Here is a 9,830-nt window from a genome sequence, read left to right as displayed (position 1 = left end):
TTTGTTTGTTTGTTTGAATCAAATCTGCATTTTCTGACTGTATCTCTGACAGAAATGTTAAGGCAACCTTGTATGGGAAGAGGCTAGGAGGGAGAGAGACAAATTATGAGACCAATGAAAAACCTGGTTCACAAGAATTGATCATCTGTATTATGGCAATGACAGAAGGATTGGAAAGAGAGAGATAATTTTGACAGGCGTTGGCAAATAAAGTCAAAAGGAATTGGCACACCACCAATTTGAGAAAAAAGTGATATCATAAATGGCTCTCAGCAATGAAAATGCAAGCTTCTTTCAGCAGCCTTGTTGTTAGTAGGAACATTATACTATTATATTAAAACTATTTTACAGATAAGTAATTTCATTAATTTGGTTTTTTCAGCATAAGATAATAAATGCAAATGAAGCCAAAGAAATTAAGTGTAAAACATGTTATCATAAATATGATTGTAAATAACACTATAAAGTCATGTTGCTTTTTTCATAGGCATATTTAACTTTGTTTTCTGAAAATGCCTAGGAGCAATGAGCACTTAAGCTCTTTGATTACTGTTCCCAATACCATCTTCATGTCAATAGAAAATATGATCCAACTTGAAAGGGTTTCCACTCACCAAAATGTGACATTTGGCAGCAAGCAGCCGAATCTAGAATGCAAGACAAATAAAACAAATAACAAATTACACACTTTCTCCAACAAAAGATAGCATGCAATAATAATAATAAAAAAAAGAGTATGGTGCTATTGTAGAATAAAAAAGACTGAAGAAAGAATAACTAAATGTTTCTATGGACTTTGCATAAATCTAATCAGAAAAATTCAACTGTTCAAGCTCATCTTTGATACAATCAGGAAAATATTGTATGGTATGAAGTATTTGGCCTTAATTCTGCTAGCTATACTAATTGTTTTCATAGGAAGATGAAAGAGGAAAATAGTCTTTATAAATGTAGGATGCAGTCTGAAGTTTTTGTCTTGTTTTGTGTCTGGTGGAGTTTTTGCAGACTGGGGTTTGCCTTAAAACATTTCTGCAAATAAAAGTGAAATAAAACATACGTGGGGATAACTTGATGGCAGGGGTGGAATATGAAATGAGTTCAGAAAATGTTGAAAATTATTGAAGTCTGATGATATGTACCTCGTGCAGTTGATTAAACTACTTTCTCTAGCTTTAGGTATGTTTGCAAATGTTCACAATACCATGTTCAAAGACAAGGTTACTCCTAGATGTTAAACGACAAGGTAGACAGCTACTATAACTATGGATCCAGTCTCCCACCTCTTACATCCCCCCACTCAATTCATCCCCATAATTGTCACCATGTTCTTTTTCTCATTATGTGACTTCTTGGTTTCCATAGACTCAATGGCATCACATTGGTTGTCAGGTCAAGCAAAAACTCATTTAGTGCCTGTCCTTTAAGGCCCTTTTTAAATTAATCTAAACTGGGAAGCTAGGTGTGTCACCGAATATTGCCAGCACCTTTGCGATGCCATGAGTATCGCCTTTCGCCAAACTTTGCTCACATTGCTCCTTCTTCAATAAAGCCCTCCTCCTCTGCCACCTTTACATAGAAAACTCCTTTAGGGCCCAAAGTGAAGCTTTTGTTTCATTTGTGAAACTTCCACAATGCAAAACTTTGGGTTTGATCTTCTACCTCCTCTGAGTTTCAGGTTTGATACATCATACGATGATTTGACTATGTTCTTTTATAGGGATATATTGAACACTGAATTTGTAATTCACAATTTATGATTATAATCAAATTAGAAAAATAATAGAGCCTAAGGGCCTTAGAAGAAAGTTCTATTCCCAAAGAGTTCTTTGGGCCATTATGTCTAAGGGGGAGAAAACTGATTTGGGAATAAGAGAAAAGCACATGCCTCACACATCTGCAATAGGTAAACATTCTGGAAAGAGGCAAATTCCACTTAAAAGCACAGTGTGGGGGAGAATGTTCCCATGATTGCCAGTGCTGTCAAAGGTTCTATAGAAAGAGAGTGCTCCAAAACAATTTTTAAAACAAAGTGGAACAAAACGTGCAATGAGGCTGAAAATAATAATGAGGAGAATCGATGGGTATAAATGTTCAGTGTTTTAAAATTCACCACAAGGTCATTGCTGGAAAATGCATTTTTGTTGATTGGGCCTGGCACTGAGCTGTGGGGGAGAGCCAGACTCTTTCACATCCACCTGGTTCCACTCTGTGGCTCCATCTGTTTCATGGGACCAACCCTGGCAGTAGCAGCACCTGGCACAGGTGGGGATGAATCACAGAAATCATAGAAATACTGGAACTGTAAAGTCATAAGTGTTGTAGAGGTAATTTAGTCCAATTCCTGCATTTCACAGTTGAAGAAATGGGGCCCCAAAGAGGGAATATTAACTTTTCCAAATTGGCCTAACTAGTAGGAGCAAAATCATTTTTAGAATCCAGATATTCTGGCTCCAATTCCAAGGCTCTTTCTGCTACAATACCTATGCTACTTATTCATTCATTTTTAAATTAACTTATATCAGTTTTCTGTGTATAGGGGTTTTTAGTAAAATTTTAATTTTTGTTTACTTCTCCTTGAGGGTTGACAAAAAGAGACTTGTGAACATCTCATTTATTTATTTGCTATTTTAAGAAAATAAAAGATTCCATATAGCAATTTGCAATAATTTGCTAAGTGCTGTTAATTTGACATACCATAATGTGAAGGGAGTAAAGGGGAAAAAAAGACCAATAAGATAAAAGCCCCATATCTCCCAGCAGGATGGGGGAAAGGGTGTGCAAATCAGGGAGGTGTTATAAAAAAAAATCCAACTGCCAAAGCATGGGGCTACAGAAGACGAATAAGTGACTGAGTTTCTGAGTCTCCTGTGGACTCTAAAATAAAGGCCAAACTCAGCCATATCATGGTCTACAAGGAATGTCTAAGACTGCATCCACTGCCATGAATTTTCCATTATGCAGGCATACTTCCTTTAGACCTGGACATCCCCAAAGTTTAGGTAATGTCTTGGTTTTCAGATGCTGAAATAAGAGTTTGAGTACACATAGCTATTTAGGCAATAGAAGGAACATGAGCAGGGAAGTAATAGAGGGTAGGGTGCATGTTTAAGTGAGCTGCAAAATCAAGACTGGAGCTTAATCCCATGAGGGGAAATCTAGGAAAGAGTTATCCCACCAGAAAGGAAGCCAGATATTTAAACAATAATTTCCTGGTCAGTTGTTGGTTGTAAGCAGCTGGGAGGGGGTGGAGTTGTACAAATTCCCTGGCATTTCCAGCTTGCCTGGTGCATCAACATAGTAGCCTTCTGAGGTTTCAGAGAAAGCCCTTAGGCAAGCAGAGCTAGATTCCAGCCACTGGAAATTGGCCTGAAGCATGGTAAAATGCTAATGCCGCAGGCATTGTGGGTCTTTTGATAGGTCTGCCATAAGTGGACACTTTTTTAATTTCTTAAAATGTCCACTTGTAATGGGAAGAAGAATGACCCTCCAAAGATATTCATTTCCTAATCCTTGAAACCTGTTAATATGCTATTTTAAAAGGCAAAAAGGAATGAGGATTTACTATGGAATGAAGATTACTAATCAGTTCTCTTTGGGTGAGATTATTTTGGATTATCTGGGTGGGTACAGTGTAATTGCAGGTCTTTAAAAGTAGAAGAGAAAGGCAGAAGACTCAGTTAGAGGAAAATGTGACCTTGAAAAAAGGGCAAAGAGAGATTAAATGTTGCTGGCTTTGAAGATGGAGGAAGGAGGCCATGTGCTAAGGAATGTAAGGTCCCAACAGAAGCTTGAAAAAGCAAGAAAACTGATTCTCTTCTTGAGTCTCCAGAAGGAAGACACTCTTGTTAACACTTGACTTTACTCCAAGGAGATTCACGTTAGACATCTATCCTATAGAACTGTAAGATACTAAATTTGTGTTATTTTAAGCCATTATGTTTGTGGTCATATGTTACAGCCCAAATAGGACTAATAGAATTTATATACCACTGTTTTCAGTATATAAACATTTATTTCCTTCGTCTTTAGAAAAGTTGGGGAAGCTGGTCCTATGGCTAGGTTAGTTAAGGTGATAGGGCCTTTGCACTGAGCTTGGGGTTCCTGTATGCTAAATTGTCTAGGGAAGCCTTTGGTAATTTCCTCTGAATCTGGACATGGAACACCCGATATATATGTATGCACTTGGACTAGGAATGGTTTCAGTAGTTACATTTTTAAAATGAGGTAGGAAAAAATTAAGGCAAGAATAAGAAATGTATATCCCAAGGACCTGTATAATTGCTAGTGGTAGAATGGAAACTGGGCTTTCAGACTTCTAATAAACAAAATAAGGGGAGCAACTGAACTATATCAAGATGCCCAAAAGCGATCAGACAAAGTGACTACAAAGGCAAGTTGTTCAGAACCACAACTTGTGCTGTTACTAGATCTAAGAGAAATTTCTCCACTAACCGTGATAGAGGAAGGTGTATGAAGCAGATGGTACTCTCTGCTTCTCTTCTCTACTTTATCCTCTTCTCTTCTCTTCTTTCCTTCTTTCTCTTCCCATCAGACTTTCTGTCCTTATTTGCTAAAGGCATCTACTCTTTCTTCAGAGAGACACACCACTGTTCCCTTATCCCTTTGAAATATGTCTGTCCAGAATCAACCCTATCCCAACCAATATCCGTTATATATTTTTTTAACTTTTAATCCAACTTTATACATCTTCATGTCACTTGTCAGTGATCCTATCTCTAGAATTCCATTGCAGATGAAGAGAAGGGGGCCAACAGTGTGTAAAGAGCTCTGAGCTTAGATTCAATTCTTATCTCTAGTAGTAACTGGATGCATGAATATGAACCAATAAACTAATAATTCTGAGCTTAATATCCCCATCATCAAGGTGAAGAAATTTCCCTTGATTTCTTTTAGTTTTAAGCCCCACAATCATAAATAGCCTACTCTTTTAGAACCTATCAGATTTTAGGATTCTTACTCCCTCTGGGTTAGACAATACCTTTTTTTTAATTCCAGTGCAAAATGGGATGAAGATCAACCAGACATTTTCATTATACTTCTATTTCTATTAAATGCACAGCCAAGTATTGTGAAGATTTTATTAGTGCTACCTACATATTGTCCAGATGGCCCATGGTCTCTGAATGGCCATTGTTCACCCAGTTGATGAGAGCAGATGATACAGTCATCTGGCTGTCAAATCTTTGTGTGCTCAGTCAGACACCAGGAATGAACTTACTATGACAAATGAGGGGCTGGGCTGAAGAGAAGTAGGAAGTTCTGACATATTTTATAACTTTCCTTAGGTCAGGAATTGTAGACCTGTGATAATAGCTTATCAAAACCCTTTGCCCAGACATCCAAAATCCCAGAAGGAATGTATATATCTATTCTTTAATGGAAATACAAAAATCAAGAAGACAGGATTAGGATTTATGGGTGTTCTTTATTCACTTCCCTTATTAAAAAGAAAAAAGGAAAAAGAAAAAAGAAAACACAGGGATTTTGTTGTCCTTTATTTGAGACCATAGTCAAGAGTCATAATCTGAAAAGGCCATCTCTCTTCCATCAGAAAAAAAAAACATTTTTATTTGGTAGAGGTAAAGGGTCCTCAGATCCTAGAAAGGGAATCTCCCAAATGTCTCTCTACATGTACTTTAAGAAACATTCTTTCTACAGAATAGATTTTCTCTTTCTCTCTCTCTCTCCCCTCATTTGCCTTAGCCCAGACCATTAGTTTTCATGTTTATATCTGGGACAATACTTAGAAAATTCATGTTGTACAAGATTCTCTCCCAACTTTCATATCTGGCATGACACAATCATCCCTAGGCTAGCCATACTCTGATACTGAGCTCTGTGGTCCCCACTTAGAATCTTACTCTGTCAACTATGCACCACATTTATCTACATTCTTTATCTTCCACTGATAGAGAAAAACAAACAAGCAGAATAGATGTGGAAAAAATTAATATTTTCTTGCTTATATTATTTGACAATCATAAATTATATTTATATTTTATCAGTGAACTCCTTGCCAATCCAGATTCTATTTTTGCTTAAGTTATTTTAACCATAGACTGAGGCTTTTCAGGCCATCTCTTCCCTCCTTAACCTTGTGGCCCATGTTGTGATCAAAGTAATATAATATAACCAACCAAACCTTTTATCAAGCTTTATGTAGGTATACCTAAAATTTCAAAGAAAAGATTGAGATTTAGTAGCTGCTCTCAAATATAATTACCCAATTATTTCAAATTGTCATGGAAATGATGATGGAGAAATATTTATAGATGCCTAAAGTAAACATATGGTAGATAGAAGGGAAAGATAAACTGAGGACTTGAATTAGGACTTCTCCTACCCTCAAAACTGTAGCCAATAAATTCCTGGTGTTTAAGCCAGCCAATTCTATGGTATTTTTTTTAGCAGCTATGAAAAACAATGAATGAAAATGAAATTACAGCATACCTCAACTTGTGGGATGCAGCAAAGGCAGCACTCTGAGGAAAATTTAGAGTCATAAATGCTTATGTTAGAAAGAGGAAATATCTCAAATCAGTGACCTAACCTGGAGGAACTAGAAATAGAAAAGCAAACTAAATCCAAAGTAAGCAGAAGGCAGTACATAATACAAATTAGAGCATAGATAAATGAAAGAGAATAGAAAAGCAACAGAGAGAATTAATAAAACAAAAAGTTGGTTCTTCAAAAAGATCTATAAAATTGACAACCCTTTAGCTAGACCGACAAAGAAAAACAAAAAAAGAATGTCAAAAACCAAAATCAGAAATGGAAAGTGATATCAATCCTTGTCAAACTCTTCCAAAAACTCGAAGGAAGACTTTGTAATCAATCTATGAGGTGAACATCACCCTAATAACAAAGACAGATCAAGATGTCATTAGAAATGAAAACTACAGAAAAATATACTTTATGAATATACATACAAAAATCCTCAATAACATGCACTAGCAAATCAAATCCAAGAGTACATTAAAAGTATTATATAAACTGTGGCCAAGTGGAATTTATGTCAGAAATTCAAGAGAGGTTCAACATATGAAAATCAATGTAATGTACCATATTAATAGAATGGAAAGGGGAAAAAAAACATGATCATCTCAATTGGCACAGAAAAGGCATTTGACAAAATCAGCACCACTTTTTAATAGAAATAGTGAGAAGACCAGAACTAGAAGGGAAAACTTCCTTAACATGATAAGGACATATATGAAAAACATACAGCTAATATACTCAATGGTGAAAAAAATGAAAGATTTTTCCTCTAAGATCAGGAAGAAGACAAAAATGCCCACTTCTACCACTATTTTTCAACATCATAGTGGAACTTCTAGCCAGAGCAATTAGGCAAGAAAAAAAAAGGACAGTCAAATTTGAATGGAAGAATTAAAACTATCGCTTTTCACAGATGGCATGTTCCTATATACAGAAAATTCTGAAGAATCTACAAGAAAGCAGCCAGAGCTAATTAAATGAGTTCCACCAAGTGGAAAGGTCCTAGATCAACACCCAAAAATCAGTGGTGTTTTTATGCACTAGCATTGAACAATCACAAACGGGCATCCAGAAAACAATTCAGTTTACAATAGCAACTCAAGATATAAACTATCTAGGAGTAAATTTGACCAAGGGTGTAAGGAGATAGACATTAAAAACTATAAAGCACTGCTGAAAGAAATTAGACCTAAATAAACAGAAAGACATCTTGTGCTCATGGATTGGAAAACTTAATATCACTAATATTTCAGTGCTATACAAAGCAATTTACAGATTCAATGCAATCCTAATCAAAATTCCAACAGCTTTCTTTGGAGAAATGGAAAAACAATCATAACACTTATATGGAAGGACAAGGTGGCCTGAATAGCCAGAACTATCTTGAGAAATAGCACCAAAATTGGAGGACTCACACTTACCATTTTCAAACTTATCACAAAGTTGCAAGAATCAAAGCAGTGTGGTGCTGGTACAATGACAGACATATGGACCAGTGGAATAGAATTGAGAGTGCAAAAGTAAACCCTTCATCTATATCCAACTGATTTTTAACCACAGAGTCAAGTTAGTTCAGTGGGAAAGAATAGTCTCTTCAACAGATGTCCTGGTAAAACTGGGGATCCACATGCAAAAGAATGAAAGTGACCCCCATCTCATACCATATACAAAAATTAACTAAAAACAGATCAACTACCTAAATAGAAGAGATGAAACTATAAAATTCTGAGGAAAACCTAGGGAAATTTCTGCAGGACCTTTAAATAGGCAATGCATTCTTGTACTTTACACCAAAAGCATGAACAACAAGAAAAAAAAGTAGATAAACTGGACTTCATTAAAATTAAAATTATGTTCATCAAAGGACATAATTAAGAAAATAAAAAAAATAACCTATGGAATGGGAGAAAATATTTGTAAGCTATATCTCTGATACAGTTTTTTTATTTGTTTGTTTCTGATAAGGTTTTAATATCTAAAATATAGAAAGAGCTCCTACAATTCAGCAACAACAACAAAACAACTTAGTTAAAAACATATTCAGTGAACTTGACTGGTTATTTCTCTAAAGAAGATAAACAAATGACTAATAAGCAGATGAAAAGATGCTCACCGTGATTAGCCATTAGGGAAATGAAATAAAACCACAAGCTACCACCTGACAGCCACTAGAATGGCTATTATTAAAAAATGAAAAATAATAAATATTGATAAGGATATGGAGAAATGGGGACCCTCAATCATTTTTGGTTGGAATGTGAAATGGTGTACCCACTGTGGAAATCAGTTTGGCAGTTCCTCAAAAAGTAAAACAGAATAACCATATGATCCAGCAATCCCACTACTAGGTATATATACAAAAGAATTGAAAGCAGGGACTCAGACCAATATTTTCACACCAATGTTCAGAGCAGCATTATTCAAGTTAACCAAAAGGTGAAAGCAACTAAAGCATCCATCAACAAATGAATGAACATACAAAATGAGGTATGTACATACAACGGAATATTATGGAGCTGTAAATACAATGAAGCTCTGATACATGCTACAGCATGGGTGAACCTTGAAGACATGTTGAGTGAAATAATTCAGACACAAAATGACAGATATTTATGATTCCACTTACATGGAATAACTAGAGTATGCAAATTTATAGACACAGAAATTATAGCACAAGTACCAGGGATGGGGGAAAGGAGGAAGGGGAACTGTAAGCAGATCATCTGTTTGAGGTAAGAGAAAAATTTTGGTAATGGTGGTGATGGTGATACAACGTTGTGTGCACTATTAATGTCAGTGAATTGTATGCTTGCGAGTGATTAAGAAGGGGAATGTTGTGTAGTATATATGTTGCCATAATATAAACAAAGAGATTGAGACTAAAAAGACAATGATAATTAAATGTAATGTATGATTTTAGATGTAATATATTAATGTAATAATAACAATGTAATATGTAATAATGGAGAAGAAAATGCCCAAAGGGCATTAATGGGACAATTGCAAAAACTGGAATAGAGGCTGTATGCTTTATATTAATGTACACATCATATTATTTGTATGCCTTATATCAATTTCATGAAGTTGATAATTGTACTTAATGTGGTTATGTAAGTGATTATCTTGTTCTTAGGAAATGTACATGGAAGTATTAAATGGCAAAGGAAAATGATGTATGCAACCTATTCTTACGGGTTTAAAAAATAAATAGATGCATGTGTGTGTGTGTGTGTGTGTGTGTATGTGTGTGTGAGTATGTGAGAGAGAGAGAAAGAGAAAGGGAGAGGGGAGGTTATATAAAAAAATGTGGC

At 35.6% G+C, this 9,830-nt stretch overlaps 1 protein-coding gene across 2 annotated transcripts in view; it reads right to left on the bottom strand.

The window, feature by feature from the left end:
• Positions 1–474: 474 nt before the first annotated feature.
• LOC143686146 (uncharacterized) overlaps positions 475–9,830 on the bottom strand; it is a 124,560-nt gene continuing 115,204 nt past the window's right edge. For both annotated transcript variants that reach the window (XR_013176928.1, XR_013176932.1), the window contains exon 6: positions 475–647. The gene's annotated coding sequence lies outside the window, so the exon portion shown is untranslated. The remainder of the gene's footprint in view (positions 648–9,830) is intronic.

This window comes from Tamandua tetradactyla, chromosome 6, assembly GCF_023851605.1.
Source record: "Tamandua tetradactyla isolate mTamTet1 chromosome 6, mTamTet1.pri, whole genome shotgun sequence".
NCBI lineage: Eukaryota > Metazoa > Chordata > Mammalia > Pilosa > Myrmecophagidae > Tamandua > Tamandua tetradactyla.
This window is presented reverse-complemented; position numbering and strand designations above follow the sequence as displayed.